At 34.5% G+C, this 25,033-nt stretch overlaps 1 protein-coding gene across 1 annotated transcript in view; it reads right to left on the reverse strand.

Moving 5' to 3' along the window:
• The window catches only part of LOC122715802 (nephrin), a 371,464-nt gene that overhangs the window by 73,610 nt on the left and 272,821 nt on the right, over nt 1-25,033 (reverse strand). The window lies entirely within an intron of this gene.

Raw genomic sequence — 25,033 nt, forward strand, 5'->3', positions numbered from 1 at the left:
CCAATTAAAAAAGAAAATGTAATCTCATTGTACATTTACTTTTACCTCTTTTTACCATGTAAAACACAACATTTTTTCAATTTTTTTATTTCATCGTTTTATTTTGAAATTGATAAAATAAAACGATGTATTAACTTACAAAACGAAATATTAACTTACAACATTTGCTGAATGTTCGATAAAAAAAAAAAAAAAAAAAAAAAAGAAAAAAAAAGAGTAAGAATATACACAGACTAAATACCGAGATTACATCGATAAATTTTCCACAACGAATTGTTCTAAAACGATCCACACATGTGTGTTACATAGTCTAACAAAGTGTTTTAAACATAGAAATCTGTGGCCGAGTTGGAAACTGCAAGTTTGGTTAATTTATAAGATTACACAACGCTCGTAAAAGTGCCTGTTCACGGGAGATTTGAAACAAAGTCGGAGAGGAAAAGAATATTCTCCTATTCTATGGCGGAAATTATTCGCGGACGTAGCGCTACCACTTCCGTGAAAAGAATGGAAACCAGAAAAGCTTCGGCAAACATCGCGTCGTTGAATCGTCGAGAAATGTTTCTCTTTTGACTCGAACAAAGATGAAATTTCTTTAAAAAAGAGAGAGAAAAAAAAAAAAAGANAGAGAAAAAAAAAAAAAAAGAAGAAAAGAGAATATCCTCGCAATTGATCTTTTGAATCTTCCTTAATTACCGAATCACTCGTTCGAATTTTAATTTACAACGAAAATTTTGAATTTTGTAAAATTTTTGGAATTCTCACTCAAGAGACTTATTTCGCAAAGAATTGAAATTAATTTAAAACTTAACTTTCGATCAATTATTTTCCCACACTAAATCTTATATCCGCTAAATTTTCGTTAAAAAAAAAAAAAAAAAAAAAAAAAAAAAAAAAAAAAAAAAAAAAAANTCAACTCATGTTACCTTCGTCAAACGCTCAAAAAATCGACTCTTTTCTCAAAAATCTACTCTTCTCTCCTATATATCACATCCTTCGTTCAAACATCCCCTTAAAAATCCGCCATTTTTCGCATACCAACCAACAATAATCCACCGTGAACCGAGGCCACCGTGCGACGACAGCCACAGGTTATCGATAACAGAATAATATGGAACGATCTGGATGAAGAGAAAAGACAGGAATATATATATATCTCGATGGAAGATCGACGTAATCTGGTTGTCGGCCGCGACCAGGATCGATGCTTGGTCGGTTTTCCTCGACAGGGGTGGGCCACCGATGGTCTGTGTACCTGCGGCCTGGTTACACGTTTGCCTTTGTACACGATGGTCACTTGCTGCTCGAATTTGCGTGCAACGGCGCCGATGAAATATACAGCCCTCCTCCCCCCTCTAAACGCATGGCGTTTCTCTCCAACCTCCCTTCCTCTTCCGATAACAGGATAAATTTCACGCATCCCTGCACGCAAATGGACAGGAGCCCAGGCAAAGAAGAATTTCACCGATCTGCTGCTGTTCTACCCGATCTATTCTTCGATTCTTCGTTTCGTTGATTGGATATTGGATGTATGTGGAATCACTTTATCTTCTTTCGGTTATTTTACGCGAATAATTAATTTTTTTATTTCTTGAATTATAAATTTTTGTTTTCTCGTCGCTTGCGATTTGTAGATCGATCATTCGACAAAGATGGATCGTACGAAGAGTTTGTGATGTGTAAGAACGTACGAGGAAAGTTGGAAGGATTAAAGCTTTCTCTTTATTAAGAAATTACCATGCGACAACGCACTGGTTACACGTTTGCCTCGATAAAATTTTGATTTTAATTCATCAGGTTTCGCCAATGTTCCATTCGAGATGGGTGCAAAATTTGTATTGTATCGATCGATTAAAATTCATAAGTAATGGAAAAGTATGATAAATCGTTTTTATAGGAGCTTTAGGAATATGTAATAAAATGGAATAAAGTCAAAGGGGTGGAAATTTCGGATCTTGCGCCTTTACAGTATGATGAAATTTTCATCCGTTCGATAATAATTCTCTTTTTCCTCCTCCTTTTCTTTTCTTTTTCCTCCCCCAACCCACTCCCTCCCTTCCCTCAGAAATATCCCATTGCGATGGAAATCGGTTTTTTAAAAGGGGTAACCGTGAAAGGACGTCTCGAAAAAAAGCTATAGCGGAATAACTTTCAACACAGGAATTTTTTCCACATTCCAATTTAGAGATCATACTTTACGCGTGAAATAAAAAAAAAAAAAAAAAAGAAAAAGAAAGAAATAAAAGGAATAAAAAAAAGTAAAACAAAGGTATTTGAAATGCTCCACCATTTATAAAAAAAAAAAAAAAAAATGTTCAAAAATAGATATTTCAGAATCGAAAGAATTTTTTCGAATTCCATCAGATACACCGTTGAAAATTTACCCCTCCCTCAACAAATGTTTATTCGAAATATTTTTCAAACTGAATTATGCACAAAAGATGCCCGTATAGAAATTCGATAATTCCATGAAGCAAACATATTTCGTCGTAACGGAAACTGTGTCAAAGAATGAATAATAATCGTTCCCTGTTTATTCAAAACTCGCTAATATGTTGATAAATATTACACTAGCCCCTCCCCTCCCCTCCCCTTCCCAAATCTCGTTCGAGAGAACTTCGTTGTATTCAATACAGCTAGCTAAGTGAAACAAAATTTTCATTTGAAAAATGACGAATGTACGCAGGCGATGTCGTCATTTCTGTGCCGTGGTGGTACATTGAAGTGCTTTTTGCGAGAAAAGTTGAAAAATCCCCTATAAATGCGAAAAAAACTCGTGGCAACGATCGAAATTGCCCGGGGGCCAGAAGCGTTAAGGTTTGATTTAACGACTCAACTAAAATAGAGATGACTATTTCCCACTAGCTACTGGCAAATTCGACAGATTTCATCGTTATTCTGTCCATCAAAAATCCATGAATATCGCGTCGTGGACTATTCGTGAATTATTATTTTTTTTTTTTTTATTAAACATTCAAATGCGTTTCAGTTAACTTTCGCGTGTTTTGTAATTGAATATAAATTACGAGAAAATTAGAGATAGACAGAATTATATTAATGCATCATCTGTGTTTGAATGGATATACACGAGAAGTATACAGTTCATCAAAACTTCGTGATTTGATTAGGTGTAATTTTTCTGTGTAAAATTGAAAAAAATTATACAAAATTTAATTAAAAATATCGTGGAAGAGTTATATATACTCTCATAAAATTAATCATATAGATACATAAAAAAAGATCAATTTATTATTTAACACATTAAAACTTACAAAAATATTTAACTTTAGAAATGTATGAATTTACGAAACAACAAGATTCTTTCCAAAATGATCTCAAGAAATAACTCACCTCCCCATTGATCTTAATTTTTAATATCGAATAAAATTTCCCTAGTATATATCATATTTCCATCTAAAACTTTCAAGAATAATGGACACTCGTTAATTCACTCGTCAAAATGCCATCACAGATCACGTATGTGATAAAAAAAAAAAGAAGAGACGAATAATAAAATTTATATATATATATATACACATATAAATATAGACGACGAAAACCAATGATATAGCATAATTCATCGGAGGGAAACTGGCATGGACGACCGCACGGATATTTATTTCTCTCATCCTTTAATCACAGCTCTAGATTAAACTCTTTGACAGACTTATCGCCGCGTATCACGAAATTTCCCTACGAATCGTCAATCTCTCTCCTCGCCCTAACGAAACGAAACGAGAGTCGTGCGGATTTTCACCTTCCTCTCCATTTCCACTTGTTTTCGTTCCACCAGTGAACGGTTACGTGAGAGGAATTGGGCTCTTTTTCCCTCCACTGTTTGCCCTTCTTCGTTCTTTTCTTCCCTTCTTTCTCGTTTCCCTTCGCTCTCGTTCAAGAGCGGGATTAATTTAAAAATAAAGCGAGCTAATCGATCCTCTCGTACGTGGAGGGGAGGGAGGGGGGATTCATCTAACGACTCGTTTCGAATGAAAGTTGTGTTCGAATTGTAAGAATTTCTTCTAATTCAGCCTTCACGTTTGTGAAAAAAATTGGATTCATTAAAGTAACCCACTCGAAGGGATTTATATATCTCGATCGCGAAGAGCGATGGTTTATCTCTCAACTCGAGAATTTTCCTTTCCAATCATTCGTCTCTCAAAAACTTTCACTTTTGCTTCCGTCATTAATCCAACAGATTAAATCCTCGACGATCGACAGAACGTCTCGAACGATGGATTCAATTCTCGCGTATAAAAGTCCAACGAAAGCAAAAGAAACAAAAACAAATTCGCACGCAGTTCCACAATTTCGACGTGCAAACTCATCTCGTAGCTGTGAAAATCGAATGGGAAAAAGTCCCTTTCTCGATTCGAGCTCGATACTCTCGACTTCTCGAGGAGAAATCGCACGGGGATGGTGATGGTTCAACGTCCGCCCCCGTGGATCGTCCCATTTTTCACCCCCATGCTTCGATGCCGATACCGTAGATAAACCGCCACTTTATGCCGCTGTTTGTCGGCCTTTTCCTGTTAAGCGACCACCCTCGATTGTCCTTTTCCGCCCTGGGACCAGAGGGAGAGAGGAAGAGAGAAAATTCCACGAGGAATCGAGGACGAAATTTGCGTTCGCTCGTTTGTGTTGGGTCGAGTATCCGGGATGTTCCTTGAATTCCATTGATTCCGTATTCGGTGTACGAGCTCGCTAAGTTTTCCAAGGAACGAGGTTCGTACACGGGGAAACAGAATTTGCAGAATTATCTCGCGAGAAACTCTCTTCCGTGATTTTATTATTATTATTATTATTATTATTATTCTCTTCTCTGCGTCCACTCTTGGCGTTTTTATCCTTGTTTTTCGACGTTTCTTCTTCCCTTTTCTTGTTTTATCGAATGGATGAAAATCGATCAGTGGTTTCGAAATATTTTTTTGAAATTATATTCGTGTTCAATTTTGATCAATCGTCGTGATTGATACAGAGGTGAGTTTGTGTAGGGTTTGATTTGCATTTTAGAAAGGGATAGAATGATATTATAATGGGGGAAATTTCAACAAAATTTAACGCGTGATGTTTCACGTCACGGATTACGAGTTACGCGGATCGATCGATAACGAACGAAAGGATGAAAACGAATGGCCAGCGAACAGGTTTTCAACAATTCTCATAATTCTATCAATTAGCATGCGCCTGTAATTCACGGACGATCACGCGAACGCCGTATTATTCAACGATTATCCGAATACACGGATCGAAAACGGCCCATTGAAATCTCATCGATGATTCGCAATTGATTCCATTGAAAGAGTCACAAATTAAGCGCACAGAGCATGCATAATTTCTGCGTTAAACTGCGTTAAACTTCACCTTCAACTTCATCACCACTTCTCCTCGACTTATCATTGCGAAATCATCGTTCAATCATTTAATTTCTCTCTCTCTCTCTCTCTCTCTCTCTCTCTCTCTCTCTCTCTCTCTCTCTCTCTCTCTTTCTTCCATTCTCATTATTTCATCCTCTCTCAACTGAAGTATTCTTCGAAGTTTAATGAAAGAAGATAAATATAAAAAGCAAGAGAGAATGATGAGTTTTCAAAGATGAATTTGTACACGACTTGAGGGACTTGATAATAATGATAAGATGAAAATCGAACGTAAGATATGCAGCAGATGCGAAGAAGACGAACCGTTCATTTTTTTTTTTTCTTGGTTAAAAATATCGTTCGAGTATTTTCGAGATCGATCTTGAGCATCGTGTATCCTTCGAGCGGTACACGAATGAATTTTCGAGGGCACTTCAGCTTCTTTCAGCCTCTTATGCATTCGTGCCTTTCGAGAATATGGAAAACCAGTCGACTATTCGCATTCCGCGGGGATCTTCGTGGAGAAATTTCTATTTTTTTTTTTCTTTTCCATCTTCCAGAAAAAGGTTGTACAAAGGGAAAAATTTGTCCGATTTTTTTAAGAAGAAGTTTTAAGGAAAATTGGAAGATGTTTGAAGACCTGAAGAGGGATATAAAAATGATTCGATAAGTTTTGTTGATTTCTTTTTTATTCCTTTTTAATGGTAGTCGATGGAAAGATGTAAATAACTTGATTGAGTTTCCGAGATATAATTTTATTTGATGTTTGATTTCACCAATTCTCCGATAATAAAATTGTAACATTAGAGTCCAAATCAATGATATCCCAGATAACGATGCGATTGGATCTAAAAAATTTTCAATGGGAAGAACACGAGATTTGGAATAAAATAATCAGAAAATATCACTTATCAAATTTTTCTTCCTTCGTTCGAGAAGAAAGATATTCTTATAGACTTCTCTAAATAAAAATCTTCGACTGTATATATTATTTCAATTATACAGTAAGGTTTCGGTAATAAGTTTTATTCAAACGTTTCCAACATTCGTGGGATTTCGTTAAATTGAAGCAGCTCTATCAACCAGTAATTGCAATTGAAATGAAAATCGTGTTAATTACTCTTCTTACCAGGCTAAAATGCCATTCTTCCACCTTTCTCAATAAATTTAAATTATTGAACAATTTCATTGGCACAGGAAGGAAACCGCGCGAAGGATGCGATCGTTAATTTTAACTGACGTTGTTATAATATAATATCATAATTAAAAACGAGTTAATTAATTATTTTACGAGAACAATTTATTATTTAAACGGTTTATGATAATTTAATATTCGATATGATTCCATAATGATTCGCAAATAATCGCAAATAATCGTGGAAGATCTTTTATTTTATATAATTTTTACGATATTAACGAAAGAAGCGAATAACGTACATTTTTTTAATGCACAATTTGTAGAAAAAGAAAAAAAATAATAATAATCAGATCGAAGATCGAAGAAATATTATTAGTTATCTGCAACTCGAGATTTGTAAAATTTCAATATTGATATTAGTCAAACCGTACATATGGAAACAAGATGGCTTGTTGGAAACAATGAAACTGTAAGAATGAATGCTTAATTAATCTGGAAACAAGATGGCTTCGTCAACATCCTGTTTGAATTTAAATCAATATGAGGAAATCAATGAAAATCTACATAATCGATGAGACCATGCACCTGAATCCATCTATAACCAGTGCACACTAATTGGGGACAAGTTGAAAATGAATAATATCGAAATAAAATGAATAATACTAATAAAAACATACGTATTAATACAGTTATATTTATATACATATAAATAATACAATTTATGTATCGAAAGATTTTTCAATGAGAAAGTAATAAGTAGTAGTAAATACAATTCCCTCCTCTCCTCCCTTCAAAAAATATATTTCCATTACTTTTTTACGAATTCAGATCGACGAATACGAATTCCTGTTAATTAAATCCTATAAATAATAAATTTCTTCACTTGTCATCATTTTTCTGTTAACCCCCTCATTTACATCTTTATTTTATTCATCGTTATATATCTCGCTGAAAATTTATCACCATTTCTAAATTATGATATTTCACATTTTGTCTGAAATTAGAATTTATCATTCCTCAAGTTGTCCCAAGTTGAAATGAAATTTCTTCCAACATTTTTCATCAAACTTTCTCTTTTTTTTCTTTCTCTTTTCCTTCCGCTTTTCCTCCTTATTTACTCACTTATTTATCTTACTTACTTACCCACTTTCATTATATCTTTACGTATTTATATTTTCCCAACAAAATTTCATTCATTTTTCCAAAGGGGGCAAAAATTTCTTTTCCCATCAATCTTCGTTAGAACACGCTTGATACGAAACGACACTCGGCTAACGCGACTCATAAACCAAAAGTAAACCGACGAGCAAGATTACCATTATCGATATTTCAACGTCCCCGCCAGCTTTATCCGGGAAAAGTAAAATTCTCGAGATTTTCTAAATAGATAAACTGCTTTCGTTTTGTAATAATAATCGCCCAACACTTTTCGAAGAAACGTTGCGTTGGGAAATAAATAATATAAGTAATGTGCACGTTGAAACGTTTAAAATTCCTTCGTTAACGATAGGTTGAGGAAGATTTGGGGATGAGATTTATCTTGTGCCCTTAATTTTTACGTGAAATTTTAATAATTTCGCGGTTAAGAACTTTATAAAAGAATTTCCAAATGATTATTTCTTTCGATCGAAATTTCCGTATCGAAGGGTGAATTTTATTTGCGAGAACGAAACTTTATTTTGTTTTTCCGGTGGCAATGTTACCACAGGAAATATTCGCGAGCCTGTCTAGATAGGAATTTCATAAATTCCCGATCGATGGAAAACTTTATATAGTATGTTACCACCAACTTCGTGTAGACGAAACATACGATGATCGTAAAGGGATGGTTATTTCGTTATGAAAAATTTGTTTGTCACGTATTGTATCTACCTATCTACCTATCTTGAAATACATAAAATAACTTTTTCTTAAAAAATTCCTCTTTTTTTCTTATTTCTAATTGAACAGTAATAAACTACTAGAAAAACACTTTCGTACGATTTAACAAAAATTATTCTCGAGAATTGTTGTAGAAGCGAAATTTTCCAAATTACAAATTTTAAAAATTTCAGAAGTTTTATTTCTCAAAATTCTCAATTTCGATAAAATAAACTTCGAAACAGGAATATTCCTCTCCACACGATTAATTACAATTTTAACTTCATTTCCATAAATAATCAAATTTCCATTTTTTTCTTTTTTCAATAACGTTTTTTTCTAATCTTCCAATATTTCCACGTAGAAATATCCATAATCTAAATTCCGATAATATCCATTCTCCAGGGGATGGCTTTTCGAGAAGATTTTTAATTCAAACATAACACGAAGGCGGAAAAATTGCAAGTCGAGCCGTATATATGTTTCTATCACTTTTATTCGCTCGAAACGACAGGAAACGCCTCTTCCAATCGGGTTACGTAAACTTCGTAATATCGTTTGTGAAACTTAGCCTCGGGTCCTTTCGTTTTTATCGATGATTATTTCACGCTCATAAAAAATGCATGAACTCGAGAAAGTCGAGAGATGCTGTGATCTCGAACAAAGAAATAAAAAAGAAAAAAAAAAGGAAAAAAAGAAATGCGCGAAATATATGTATACAATCTTTCGAAATACAGATTGTTTCTTCTTTCGCCACGTGTATTTCGTTTTCTCGATGCGTATAACTCGTTGCATTTTTCATACAACACTTCCATGCATCTTTGCATAACTTTTATGTTCCGGTTCAGCTTATCGTATTTCGTATTATTTTCTTATTCTCTACAGTGAGTGAATTGAATGAGCATTATGCGTTTAAAATGTAATCAGATATCGAATATTCTATGAAGATGTTGCGGAAAATTCGAGAGAAATTGTAACCTTGTAAAATTAATTTCGATTATTTCAATTGAAATATTGAATAACGAAATCGTTGAATTTGATTGAATTTTGTTAAATAGTGATCTTCAAAATTTTTTGTTATTTTTAAAAGAAATGATCAGTAAATCGATTTCATTTATAATATGAATATTCGATTATCTGTTTATAATAATAATTATTTAAAATAATTTTAAATGAAATGAAAATAATATTAAATTAATTGTTAACTATTTGTTTTTGAATTAAGTTGGATTTCGCATTAAAAATTAAAAATTTAAATGCAATTTCTCTACTGAAACGACGCGGAAAATCATACGATACCTAATGATAACTTTATCGTCAAAGTTCTACCCGTATTACGACAGAAATAATAATTGCGCCATTAAAACTCAATGACAACTCTCCCATCGATGTTTGATCGAACAATTACAGTTGAACAACGACTCTGGCGACTAAGTTATACGTCTCGTTGATGGTTGGGATATTAAAGTTCAACCACGATTCGGATAATAAATTATCTTTTTTTTTTATGACCTATAAATTAGACAATCTGTTTAATGTATGTATGTGGAATAGAATCTAAATTTTGATCAAACATGACTGTTTAACGTTTAACGATTAATTTTCTTTAACAAAAATTATATAACAATAAGAAATATCGAAAAAATAATGCGAAAAATTAACGAATGAAAAATATTAGATATATTCGATCGATCAATTAGAATTTTTGTTAGAAATGATTGTCAAAAAAATATGGGGGGAAAAGTTTTTAAATTTATTAAAACCTAGTCATCAAATTTTAATCGAATAAACTATTAGTTAAAATGAAAAGTGAATATTTTTGAATAAAAAAAAAAAAAAAAAATCAACAACAGGATTGCTTTCAACTAATAAAATAATGGATTATACGAATCAATTAATCGATCAATTCGTGGTATTTAGATAATTAAAAAAAAAAAAAATTGAGTGATAATAAAAATCTAACACGAAAATTCACTGCAATAATCTTTCGTTGAATGTCTTTCCATTCCATTCGAATAATTTTGAAGTTGTACGAATCTGAACGATAATTAAACCATGAAAATTTAGTAACGATTAACGACATGTGATGGCCAACAAATTATAATCGTGTTAAACGAGTTCGATAACATTTCCATCATTCGAGCAATTACTTCTCGCTTTTACTATGTTCGAAATTGAAATTAAAAAAGAGAAATTTAAAAAAAAAGAAAAAAAAAAACACCTGTCAATAATCATTTAAAAATTGTTGTACAATATTTTCGTAATTCGAAAAATAATTTAATTTATTTTTAAAATATTTTATATAATTTGAATAAATATAATATTCTATTTGACTTTATACAATATTCATAACGTTACTTTATTTGGACAAGAAGAATAAATAAATTTCTTCTTCAGAATTATTCCATATTAATCGGATAATCAATAAAATATTTATTTTCATTTGTAAATATTCCTTCCAATAATTTGTCAAATAATTTCCAATTCTATCGACTTTCTGTCTTTCCCCCATTTACACATTTATATCCACCATTCAAAATTCGTTACTACTCACTCGAACAGTGTATCCAATATCCAATCATCAAACCTCTAAATTATTCAAGAAGGAAAGAAAGAATTAAACAAAAAGAAAAAAAAAATTCTTTCTTCAAACAAAAATGAACAAAAACCAATTTATCAAGCCCAACCCGTTCCAAATAAAATTTACCCACCCAAAGAGAGTATCAACACTCTTCCCAACCATCTCAATCCCTCCGCCAAAACATACCTCCACCACCTCCTATCTCTAATCCTCTTGTCTTCAATCCCCTCTGGTGAAGATTGCAACACCCCAGACACCACACCAGCCTCCCCCTCCTCAGACTAAAAACAACAAGAACAGTAAATTCTGGCGCATGATAAACACATCACACTTCCCCCCAGGGACAACCCTTTCTGGCCGCGGAGAGCGTGCAATTTCGGGCATTACGACGGCAATCTAATACAATCCGCGCCCGCCCGCTTTTGTGCCCGCATTTATATTGCTCCTTTTGTCGCATCCGGGGAAAGACGACGCCTCCCTCCTTTCGATCGTACATTAGAGGCGAGAAAGGGGGGAGAGGAGGAGAAAGAAAGACGGTCTCTCGTTTCCTTCTCGCGTTCGTCAATATCTCGCCGCCCTCTCGCCCGCGGATCGCCCATTCAACGACCCCCGTAGATAGAGCATATCGGGTGAGAACGCTCGTTTATTCGAGGTACAAAGGGTCGAACGCGCGCACCCCCATTAGCATGCGCGCCCCGCTTATTTGCGCCCTCCATATTCACCCCTTCCATCAATCTGTTCCTGTTCTCGCGCGTGTTCTTTTTTTTTTTCTTTTCTTTTTTCTATCAACCGATGCGATCGATCGTTCGTCAACATCCATCCATGGATTTCCAATTTCTTTTTTTGGGGGGGAGGAGAGGAGGTTGAAAGGATACATTTTAGGAAGGAGTTATTATTATCCTTGTTACTTGTTTTGTATGTATTATAGAGAAAATATTGAAGATTTATTTTATACTATATTGAAGAGAAAAACATTGATTCGAGTTCAACTATGTTGATCTCTGTTGTTATTTTTCCTTCTTGGAATTCTTTTTTTTCCTCCTTCTCTTTCCTTCTCTTTTGATTCGTGAATTCGATGGTTGGCAAGATTCTAGGAAGGGATCTAGGTTGAGAGATGTCTTTGGTAAGGCACTATTTGACAGAGATTCTTGGAATCTTTTGGATAGTTGAGAAGTTATGGATGATGGAACGTATGAAGATACGATAAAGTTTCGTATGTATGTATGTGTGTGTGTGTGTATGTTCTTCGAAGACGAATGGTATAGAATACGAAAGTAGTTTCGTATAAAGATTCTTGTATATTTTTGACCGATTTCTTTCGAATATCCTCTCCTCTCCCCCTCCCCTTTGATTTATCGCGAAATAACGAAATGAAAGAGAGAGAGAAAAAAAGAGAAATTTTGAAAATTTTTTCCTATTTCTCTAAAATTCATGCTTACACTTTCGTATAATTTGTATAATTGCAAGAATTATCGTTTTCACGTTATTTTTAATCTTAATAAGAATCAATTATTCAAACGACTGCCCGATAAAATGAACGATGGTTTTAAATTTTAATTCGTCGAACGATTTTGAAACGATCATAACAATCATTTTCTACGCTCAATTAAGTTAAAATTAATTTTAAACGAACGATCGTTCAACAATCCAATCAATTATTCACCAAACTAGCAGTAATAATGTGAAAACGAGAATCCTTTTAGAAACTAAATAATTTCAAGCTTAGCTTTATTTACATCGAAAAATACTTCAATTCAAATTGACGTTGAAGCGAATTAGTCATTAACGATACTCGTTACAATAAATATCAATTCAATTAACTAACCATGACGACGAAGGAAAAGATGAAAATTGATTAATAACTTCGAAATAATTTTACAATCGTAATTGGCATCGAATACGAATATTCGTATTCATCGAGATAAAACTTTCGATCGAAATTAATTTTAATTAAAAAAAAAAAAAAAAAAAAGAAATGCAAAATTAAAAATAAATAAATTAAAAAAACGCAGGGCGAGTAAAACGTGAAACGTAGAATTCTGGAGATAAATGACGAGCTAACGCTAACGAATTTGCTATGATCTATCCGAATGAATAATAACCAGATGTTGCATCGTGCACACGTGCAACCATGCCAATTTTTCTCATGTCCGATGAGCATTTGCATTTTCCGGGCGTGTATTTATTTTTCCATTTTTGCTCAACAATGCACCCGATTATTCATCGCCCTGTTCGCGAATAACAAGGGAGAAATCATAACGCTCCACGTTCACGAATGTTCCTTCCCTTCCCTATATTTATTTATATCGAGCCACGAGGTAAAATGATTGAGAAACAGGAGAGGAGGATCGATCGGCGGAATTTTTCGAAAATTTGATAAATTTATTACGCGCGAAATTGAACATTCTATCTAAATCGATACGACGATAACTTGATAACGACGAAGCTTTACTACCTTCTCTTCACGATATATTAAAAATTAATTTACTCGACGCAACACCATATTAACTATAAATAATAAATAAAATTCCTAAATTCCTAAATTCATCTCCATTTCTTTCCTTGATTAAATAACAATCAATTTAATAATCGTCGCGTTGCACAAAGAGACATCGACACGCAAATATCTCTCAAATATTCGTCGCGACGAAGAGAGACTATCTCGAGAACATCGCGAAATCGTTTCAACGATCTCGATAATAGAACCGGTTCACCTTTAAGTTAATCGATTAAAATAACCACGCTTTCCATCCACGATGTATTGATACGAAATGGACGATCGTGTTTTAAACGAGAAAGAAAACCGTAAATGCTTCAGAAGAGGAGACGCGTTTACGAGTTACATTTAACGTAGCCGTGTGTTCATTTGCATACGTAACACGGCTGGTTACCTTCGCGAAATTATCACTGGAAACGGACAACTAACGCCATGTGTTCGACGCGAAATAAAAAAATAAAATGAAAACCGTGACTCATTCGAAGGAAACGTAACGAAAAATTTAATCCTTCCTTTCTACGTTTCGTAAGCAATAATAATAGTAATAATAATAACGGGGTAGGAATCATGGATGTTATATTCCGAGGGAGGAAAGTGAGATAAATAATTATGGGGTGTTTGGGGTGCGATGTATATAAATAGAATGCTAATAATCCTATACGTTGCTCGTGCGCGAGGCTAATAATAACTAATGGTGTATTAGCATACCGTGTAATTAGTTATTGATTTGCACGTTGAAAAGTGTGCGTGTATATATATAGGTAAAATATATGGAACGTTTTCTTAACGTTGGAATTAGTAAAAATGTACAAATTTTGACAAAAATTAAACGTTGGTTATATTATTTCAACCACAAACGCGATTCTGTTGTGTTGATTATTTCTTTGATTGATTTAAAATACGCGTTATATAATCGGTTTTATAATTCCAACGTTAAATAAATATTAATAAATTAAGATTTAAATCTATCTCGTATTTATTACTAGAGAAACGAAATTTTCTTTCGACTCTATTTATCTAATTACGCGTGTACTGTATTCGTTAATTTGCATAAACGTTCGTGATATATTTATCGAGGTACAATTGAACCATACCTGTTTGTACAGGGTGTGATTGTATTGTTCTCCGATCAGGAACAGGCCAGTTAGGACAGTGGTCTCCGTAATAGGGAGAGTAACGGCAGATAAATTAGCCGGAATCATATCGAGGTATTCGATCCGTTCGTTGTGATTGTTCGAGGCACACTGACGGCTCGAAATACATAATCGAGAGAAAGTCGTCGTGTCGATATTGTATATAAACATAATACGCGCTATAAGTCGATCGCTACGAGTCGCGTCGTCCCGTAACTCGATTGAAATTTTGTAAACTAAACTTTTATACGTAATATTTCACGCGTGAAAATTGAATTTTTTCCAATAAAAAAAAAGCTTCTTTGAATTTTTTTAGTATCTTTTCGAAAAGAATCGTACATTATATATATATATATATATTAATAATAATATATATTTATAATAAGTAATATTATTCGTATGATTAATTTATAAAAATTTATGTATTTATAAATAAACAAAAAAATTATTAATAACATTTTTTATATATTTATATTATATTATAATTATTTCCATTGTATAATCATTGTATAATCAGTTTAAATTTAGAAAAAGAAAAATTTAATTAATTCTAATTTCTTTTTTTTTTTTTTTTAAGAATTAAAAATCATTCTATTATGAACAAAGAAGAATTCTTTTAATAATATAATATAATAAATAATTTAATAAAATTTAATATTAATAATATAAGAAGATGGAAATCGAAATCTAAGATAAATAATTAACGTTAAAACTATTAGAGAATTAAAATGAGTTTGATTATTCTAATACCTGATTAAGTATATTATACCATACCACATAGTGTGATAAAATAAATGAATTAAAGAAAAAAAGAGAGAGAAAATTATATAAACATCTCGACAAAACAACCAACCACAAGCAGAATAAACGAGCCAAGAAATAACGTCCATTAAAACCACGTACACGGATATCATCAAGAGCCAAGATAACCAAGCAGATCCATAAAAATAAAAAAAAACCCTCGCAGTGTGAATCTACGTACTGTACAAATTTCTTACAAGTAATGTATTCCCTCCCAGTAATTCACCATGTAAACGAGCGAACGAAGACAAACCTACAACCTTAAAAAAAAAAAAAAAAAAAAAGAAAAAAAAGAAAAAAAAGGAGGAAGATGGAAACACACGGTTTCCTCAACGTGGTTCACACGAGATGGCGTGACCGAGTTGTGAGAAGAATCGTAATTAAAGGCGCTGAAAACACGGTTAAGCGTTTCTTCAACTTCTTCGGCCAGAAAGGAAGCGAGTGAAAGGAAACGAGGAGCGTTGAAATGCCACGCATCCGGTTGGTCGCAGATGGACGAGAATGTGATGCGTGACTCGACGTGGCGTATAGTAACCACGATCGTGCGCCAATTTGTTTGCATAGTTGGGTGTAATTAACACGGGCAGGATGATCACCGCAGGGACTCGTTATCGTTAACTGTTGGATCTTCTTGCGACTCGGTCGGTAAGGATAGAAGGGATGGTCGAAACGTGATCGCGACGCGGTCTAAATCGTGTAGAAAGTCGACCTGGGTATTCGTGTTATATTCGTCGGATGAATTAAACGCGTTATCGTGCAAATTTGATTACACTTTGCCGGTGATTTTGTTTCGTATTCGAGGTAAGAATGGTCGGATGAATCGACGAAGGGAGGATTCAGCCAAGAATCGAGTGGAAAAATTATTTGTGCAAACGAAAAATGATACTTGACGAAAGATTTGTATTTAATCTTCTATCAATGTATAACGATTGAAGTATTATCATCGTGCATTTACTTCTCGAGATATCTTCTACAAATAATCTTGATTTCAAACGAGAAGGAATAAAACAAAGGCGACGAAATAAATTCTTTAAACATTTAACGAAATCCAAATGGCGCATCGAGCGTAAACGTGGATTCGAGTCTTTTCATTTAAAACAATAAAAAAAAATATCGATTCCATTAATCTCGCGCGATTGACTATCTAGCGCGTCAAATGTTTCAAATATTCCACGCGCGAGATCAACTATGAATTCTCCAATGTCTATGGCTCGGCCGATATTCAATGAAATCGAATGAGCCCACCGCGTGAAAATCGGGGAAATCAATCGCGCCCTTTAACCATTATCAATGCACCTGTCACTGGGGACATCACGCGCGGAATAGGCATAAATTTTGCTATAATTAAATCTCGCTACACCCGATTTATCTCGATCGTGTGAAAAGAACGAGTTCGTAAAACTAGATAGAGTTTGAAGATCGTAAGAAATGAAGAATATCTTTTGATCCGAGAAATTCGTTCGTTCCGAAATTTTTATTATTTTAACGTGTTAAACACACGTTTCTTAACAGCATTGCTTAAGAAAATTTTAATATGTTTATTTCATCGATGAGAAAATAGAATCGATGAATCGTGCGTATGTTCATTGAATTCTTTAACTTTGAGAATCTCTTCGAAAAAATAGATTTATCAGGGAAAAAAACCAAGACAAAGTCTGTCATCAAGTTTGGAGCACGTATTTCGAGCTAGATCTCTTTCTCTCTCTCTCTCTTCAGCTCTCGTAAATCACAACCGAATTTTTCCTGTCGCGGTTTTCAAGTTTACGGCGCAACGAAAAAACGACACGATCCACACATTTATTCCAGAGTACTGCGGCGAAGTACTGAAACGACGCGTGTCGAAAAATCTCGAATGCATCGTAGAAAATGTTGCATTAAGGGAGATGCCGCGCCAAAATGCGGCATTTGAGACATCTAAAAAATGTCGTAACGTATTCTTCAGCCACCTGACCACAAGTTCACTTCTACTACTTAGGTTTCACTTCGTTCAAACTCGTTTCATTGTATCGAGTGGTTAATAAAATAAAAATATAACCAATTAAAACGTTCGTAATTTATTTAAATATGTGATCCAAAAATTTATACTCCATTCATATATTCCATTTCTCTGATCACGTTTTTCTACTTATTTGATCAATTGATAAGTTGATCTGAATTTATATTAATTATATAATTACAAGAAAATTTTCATTTGTTCAAAAGTGATATACGAAATGATGTAATCTCTTCGAAATTCTATATAGAATATCATTTAACCATTTACATTTTCATTTATATCTTCAATTTACACAAAAATTCAACCAATTCCAATTCCAATTCCACGTCTGATTTGTCTTTTAATTTTTACAATTAAATTCCCCCCTTCTCTTTAGGCAATCGAACTTCGAATCGAAGTTTCGTTAAGATTCTCGTTTCTTCTTAAGGAAGATTCTTAAGAACCACCAACTCTTAGATCGCCCCTCTCTAATTGAAACACAAATAAGCGTGGCCGAAGAATGGGGCGAAAGTTTCGCCCCCTCTTTAATCGCAACGAAATCTAAATTCTCGACGGGGACGTCGCTCATCCGCGTCTCGATGGAGAGGCGGGGAAATATAAGCGGAACGCTTTAAAAAAAGAAAAGCGGGCTCTTTTCAAAACGTTTCAATGGCGCGTTCTCGCAACTCTTGGTAAAGATTCAGAAAAGGAAACGAACTAATTCTAAAGACGTGAAAGGAATGAAACATCCGAGAATGGATTGGAGGAAAAAAATATTCGTTTGGAATTTGGAAAAAGTTTTTATTTGAAGAATTTTTCGAAAAAAAGAAAAAGAAAATGGGATTATTCGGTGTGCAGAGTAGATTTTTAATCTTGTCTCCTCCAAGGTTTTAAGGTTTAAACGATATTCTTGATGAGAATGATTTGGAAAATTATGCAAGTTAAGTTTAATATTAATGTCTATGTCTATCTTTTAAAAAAGCTTCCTTTAGAATTTTTGAATTAGAAACATTTCTAGAAAAATATTACTCAATTAAATAATATTTATCGAAGGTTTAAATAATAAGATTAAAAAAAATAGAGAAAAAATAAATTCAGGCTATTCTAAATTAATTTTAAGGATTAATTTATTCTTTCGTGAAATTTTAAAGATATTGTTGAATGTATTTTACATTATTTTCTCCCTTAAAATTCGATCAGTTTCAATTGTTTTAAAACTTGTATCGATTCTTATTAAGTTCTGATTTAACCAAACCTGATTTATAATCGCATAAATAAATTTATCCTCCCTCTGTAGTCAATAAACGAACGTTCCCCCGTTTAATTCATTAATAAAATCAATATTAATATTCCTCGAAATTACCAAACGAATCGATCGAAGAGATCGATCATCACACCATCACGAAACAAACAAAATAAAGACATCGATCAATTACCAAAGTGTCAATAATACCCTATATACACCTTCCACACAAAATAGACACGCTGATCAAACCTGAAATTCGCTTGCCAATTTTTACTTCCTAAAAATTTTTTATCAATATCCATTCACCCTGCCTTTCGCTCTCGCGTTCGAAAAAATAATCAATAGCGTCAAAAAACACATTGTGGATCCACATTCTTAAAAAGAATCAAAATTCCTTCGCAAAAGAAAAAAATAAATAAATAAATAAACCGAAATAATATCTAATCCGACAGCAGACAGAAAAGAATGAAAAAAAAAAAAAGGAAAAAAGAAAAAAAAAATAGTAACTGTATGGTTGACTGGATTGAAATTCTCGATCGTTCGTTTTTCAGACGACTAGCCAATCGAATTATCCAGTTCGCCGACGGATTTCTTCTCTGCCGAGCGTGATATCCAAATGATCGCCAGTTGCATCATTTATCCAATTCCTCGGCTCAGATTTAAAACGAGACAAGGGACATGGCCCACACGCTTGCGTGTTTGTACATTTGTGCACAATTGTGCGGTGGAACGGTTCGACGCTTGAAATATTGGCCACGAGAGAAAATTCGTCCCGTAAATTTTCCCCCCATAAACCTCTGTGCGTGGTGGTTTCTCGTTGGTGTCGCTCCCCGATGGTGCCCATTGAAAAGAGCGTTATTATTGCTCGTTTCGAGCTTCATTGAGAATAATTGGAAAATTGATGATTCTTCTTCTGGCTTATTTAAAGAAGGTGGAATGGAATTGAGTTTATTATTGTATTGTATTCCATTTGTTTATTCGGGTCAGTATAGCGCTTTATCAACGAGAGATGTACCCATAGAGCTATAATTAAGATGTTTGTCGCTTCAACACCAATTGTATTTTATAATACACATACTCTTTTTCCACTTCGAAACGTGTCTACTATCATGCTAGATATATTTACAAATTTTAAGACAGAACAGTTTGATCGAGAAAAGATGTATGGATATATTTTAACTTCGCCTTTTCCTCCTTCTTTATACAATATACAAGCTTTAATTTTTATTCTCCACTTCGAAAACCATTCCTCGTCAAAACATTTATCACAAACACTCCATCCAACTATCTCCAAAAAGAGAACTTAAATTAATTCTCACGCTTCTAATTTTCTCACTCAACCTCCTTCTAACATCTATCCAATCTACGATCTACATTTTCTACTTTCCATCCCATATATATCCCCAAAATAACGAATCTTCTCTTCTCCCCGAATAGACTTCCCATAAAAACCACCCTCATCCCCTAACCTAACCTAACCTAACCTAATCGGTTACCGTTATCATACCGAAAAAACTTTGCTCGTCGCTTAAATACGCGGTTATACCCCCTCCCCACGATGACAAAGGACGACCAGGGGGTTGTGGCGAAGGGTTGAAGGGTGAAACCGGGACGGACGAGCGTATGCGTCGAATTATGTGCATCGATTCACCCGAAAATGGGAAAACTTTCGCGATCGTCTGGGGGAGGGAGGGAGGGAGGAGGAGAGGGGCGTATCTTGTTGGCCGGCCAAGTTCGGCCGGGGGCGGTCGAGAGGGAAGGGAAGGGTTCGTCGTTACGTTCGTCTGGCCGGGCACGACAAGTTTACCGCTTGGTTAACGATCTGTCCTCCTCGGGCAGCTTTTGGCACCGAACCACCACCACCACCCTCTCGTCCACCCCTCCCTCGAGGAGGGGACGGGGAAGGGTGGTTCGATGCAGACGTTTATTATTTAAATTAAACGCGGCAACGAGCGAGGAGGATTCTTTGCCGGGCCCTTGGAGCTGGGGGGAGCTGCCCTTTATATCGAGGAGGGTTGAGTGGGTGGACTTTCATTGGAGGATTCAGAGAGGGATGAGAAAGATTTTTCTGGATTTTTCTTCTTTTTCTTCTTGTTGTCGAACGAATGCTGAGCTTGCTTTCGATGGGTGGATCACACGGATGTTCGTCGATTATTGTGATATCGTGGGTTTTTTCTTTTTGGTCTTGGATGTGGATGGAGGGGATGAAGAGAATGACGGAGATCTATCGTTGGAGAGAAGCGTTTTGCGTTTTCGTGATGTTTTGGTTAAGGAAATTTGGTTAAATAAATTTAGGAATGTCCTCGTCGTTTTCTTTCGTTCTTTCGTTATTAGAAAATATTAAAAATTTAACACACAAGTTTCGATATATAAATATAAAAATCGATGTTACGGATAGAATACAATCTCAAGATTGGATGGAAAATTCTAGAGAGATTAGAAATTTTTTTCGATTACTAAAGAAAATCTATATATATATATATATATATATATATATATGATCCATTTCTATTATTCTCGAAGGAATATCGAATGATCAATGGCGGAGGAAAAGTTTCTCCGAGCATTCCTAAAGTTCATTTTATCGATGACAACAAAGACACTCTATCGTCGATCAAAACAACAAAAAGAGGGGGATCTTCCTTTCAAAGCGGCTCGGTCAATATATCTTTTTCTCCTTTAATTCCGATGGACCCTCTTCCAGCCAAAGATCCATCGAGGTAAATAAAGAGTTCGACCAGAAGGGTCGGGCTTTTTTCAAGGATTCGAATCGTACGATTTTATCGTACTCAATTTTTTAATAGCGATAACGATATTTCCCAAGAATATTCCAATATATTCCTCTGCAACGTCTGACCGATGCAAAAAGTTCTCTACTGGATTTTCATAGCATAGTAAAGCAATAATTAAAAATTCTTTAAATATCGTGTACTTCACACTTTGGATATCTTATTATCAATTGCTTTTGAGATAATAATATATCTCAAAAGTAATCATAGATCATAATGTAAGAAGCTTTTTCTAACCTTGAATTCTGAATCCTACAAATTTGATTTAATTTCAATTTGAATAATTCTAAAGTGAATCTTTGAATTTTTGAAACTTTGTTATTTCATTTGATGAAAACAATCGAGGCAAACTTATCAATAACAATAAAAATAACAAGAAACTCTCAAGACAAAAGTACCTTATAAACAAGAAAGAAAAAGTGAAAAAGAAAGGATATTGTTGGGAAGGGTGAAACAACAAGAAAGAACAACTATGCGGGAAAACTTGGTGGAAGCGGTAGAGAACAATAAAAGGTGAAAGGGCAGAGATTCGTGGGGATCTGATTTACCGAATGTAAGCGAAGGACAAGCCAAGTTCAAACGAAAGCCTCGGACATTAGTAAAGAGGAAAATACGGAGAAAGTTAAGAGAAGTCGGGGGGAGAAGTTGGGAGGAACAAAATGGAAAAAATATGGAGAAAGTAGCGAAACGGCCGAAAAGTCGCCAAATGTATCAGCGAAAAAATTCGACCAAAAACTCTTGCGAAAACTATGAGAAATGTAGATGAAGAATAGAAGAAAACAAAGTAAGAAGTAAAGAAATATATAAAAACAATACTGTAACTGCCACCGAGTAGCAGAACGAAGCGTACCTTACTTTCTTTTTTTCTCTTTTATGATATTGTTTTTTCTAAAAATATTATACACGAAGGTTTGGAATCGTCCATTTTATGTCATGTTATAAGTTTTAATCCTTAGAAACAAACGTTATTTAACTTCTTTTCTATTTTACTTCCTCTTTACTAATTCTTATTATAATTTTCTTATCCGTTCATAATTCTATAATTATACTTAAATTTTGATCGATCACTTTATCGAATATTATATTATTCGATATCAATTATTTCAATTTCTTTGATTTTGGGATGGTACAGAATTTCTTAAATCTACAAATAAACCGTAAAAAATGTACTCAACGAGAATAACCACAAATAGAAAAATTCTGGTGGAAACTCGAGCAAAATTTCACACTGAAGTGACTAGACTCTCGATCAACAAGAGGAAGCAAGAGAACCTTGAAACGTGAAACGAACCAGAATAACTTCTCTTCACCCCCTCCCCCTCTCCTTTTACTCTACCCTGCTCTACTTTCCTCTACTTTCTTCCTCTCTTCCAATACAAAAAGTGATGGATAAAAAAAAAAAACTTGAAAACTTATCAAACTTGCGGAGGAAAGATTAATCTCTTAAAAAAAGAAGAAGAAGAAGAAGAAGAAGAAGAGATAGATCTGCTTGCTATCAACGCAACTGCACGCAGTATAAATTTTCCGAATAATCGGAGAATTGGAGCGGAGAAGAGAAACGAGGAAGAAAAGAAACTCTCGAAACAAACCGTGGGAGGGGAAAAAAATGGACATTGGGAAAGATCATTGGACAGTTTTAGCCTCGTTCGTGATTTTCCATAGAAATCTAGGTCTCCCTCGATTACGCGCGTTTCCACTTTGCGTGGATTAAAAATCCGGAATAATGGAGGCCGTTTAAAATCGATTGAACGAAGCGACGAAACACGCAACGCCACGACTCTACTAAAAGCGTGTATGTGCGCGCGTGTTCGAAATAGGAAGAGATATTAATTCGTCGGGAGAAAGAGCAAAAGACCGAGATGATGGTCAATAAAATCGGTGGTGAAAGTTCCGGAGGCTTGGTACGGATTTAAAAAGCATTTTAATTGGGTCGTATTCGAATATCGATGCAATTAAAAAATTTCTCCCCCTCCCCCTCCCCTCTGAACGGGGAGGTTGAACGGGCCGTTTTATTATGGCCGTGCCTCGAAAACACGTGGAAAAAAGCATTCATCGACGATTTATTTGTTCCAATTGGAATATCTTTTATCGAAAAAAAGGAGGAGAAAAAAAATGGGAGGGGATGAAACTTTTTTGTTTAAAAAAAAAGGAAGGGAGAGAAAGAGAGAGTTCGATGGAAACGCACTCGAGAATAAACGAGAAAGTGATATTGAAGGAAAGATCTCGTCCTCCTTTCTTCTTCGACGAGGGCCATAGTGCTCGAAAGTCGATTTACTTCCACTCTATTATTATTATTGTTATTAATACGAGTTATTATTCTCTCTGTATGAAACATCTCGACCTGGTTTTAATTATTAACTATTAGCATGAATGGGCTGAGCCAAGTTCATGCCGCAGTTTATCGTCGCAGAAAATTTCCTCGCTATTGTTGTCAAGTTTAGGACTCTGAATGTTCGTTGTAGATTTTGATCGTGAAATGTCATATAAACGATACTTATTATTGTTTTATTTTTTTCTCTATGCGTGTTTATTTTATCTCTCATTTATTAATTTCATTGGGATCGTTCTTGTTATGTTAAATATATATCTTGATGTTCTCTTGCATTTTTTTTATCTTTTTCTATAAAGGAGAAAAGTGGAAGAAAATGATAGGTTAGAACGATCGAGGCGATAGAAAGGTTGTTATCAGAATCACGTAACTGATCCCCGGCAAAATTAAAGATTGAGTTTCGAAGAAAATTGCAAGGTCGTTTAAAAGTTTGGGAAATTTCGATTATGGGAATCGAACCAGCTCCTTATACTAATCGAACAGATGAAACTTTCCCAGTTACAAATTCCGACCAATTACTAGTTTCAAAATTTCCTTATATTTTTTATAAAGATTTTCTTTTTTTTTTTAACTAATAATATTCGATTAACAATTAACAATTGTTTCGTTCGTTCAACTTTTCTTCATCAAAAGAATTCGAAAACTCAACGATATTTTTTTTTTTAATTCGAACATCTCTTGATCTAGAAATTCTTTAAATCGAAGGATTCAAAAATTACGAAGAAACTACTCCAAATCGATATATATCTCAATCTAAAAATTCGTAAAAATCTCAAAAAAGAAAAAAAAAAAGAAAAATTACATTACCCTCTCATCAAGATCTCACCCTTAATCCGCGCACTCCGCCAAAGTCGTTCACGCTCCAACAATTTCGTTGCTAATCGGGCAGACATTAAACACCGGGGAGGATCCTCTTTGGCAAAGGGACTAATTGCTGTCAGCGGTTGACGTGGCTCGTGGAAACCCGTGGGTTGAACGTGATTTGCATTAATCGTTCGAACCTTTTTCTCGAATCGAATGGTAATACGGCGTCTTGTTAACTTTCGAATCGAACTTCGAGGAGGAGGGTTCTCGCCCATTCGTCTCCCGATATCCCGATGTTCATGCGCGTTTTAAATGGAAGTTGGCTCGAAAATAGAGCACGAGAGAAACTCGTCTGGTTTTTAACAAGAGGGAAGAATCGCCAAGCTTTGTCACTCGAGCAACTTGATTCAGTAATTACAATCCACCTTCCCTTCCATTTAACGAGATGTTCACTAACGAGGTTTCTTCGACTTTGAAACATGGCTACTTGTGGAAAATTGCCAGAGATCTAGATAGCTTTTTTTCT

The sequence above is a fragment of the Apis laboriosa genome, unplaced genomic scaffold (assembly GCF_014066325.1).
Source record: "Apis laboriosa isolate Shangri-la unplaced genomic scaffold, ASM1406632v1 scaffold113_cov153, whole genome shotgun sequence".
Lineage (NCBI taxonomy): Eukaryota > Metazoa > Arthropoda > Insecta > Hymenoptera > Apidae > Apis > Apis laboriosa.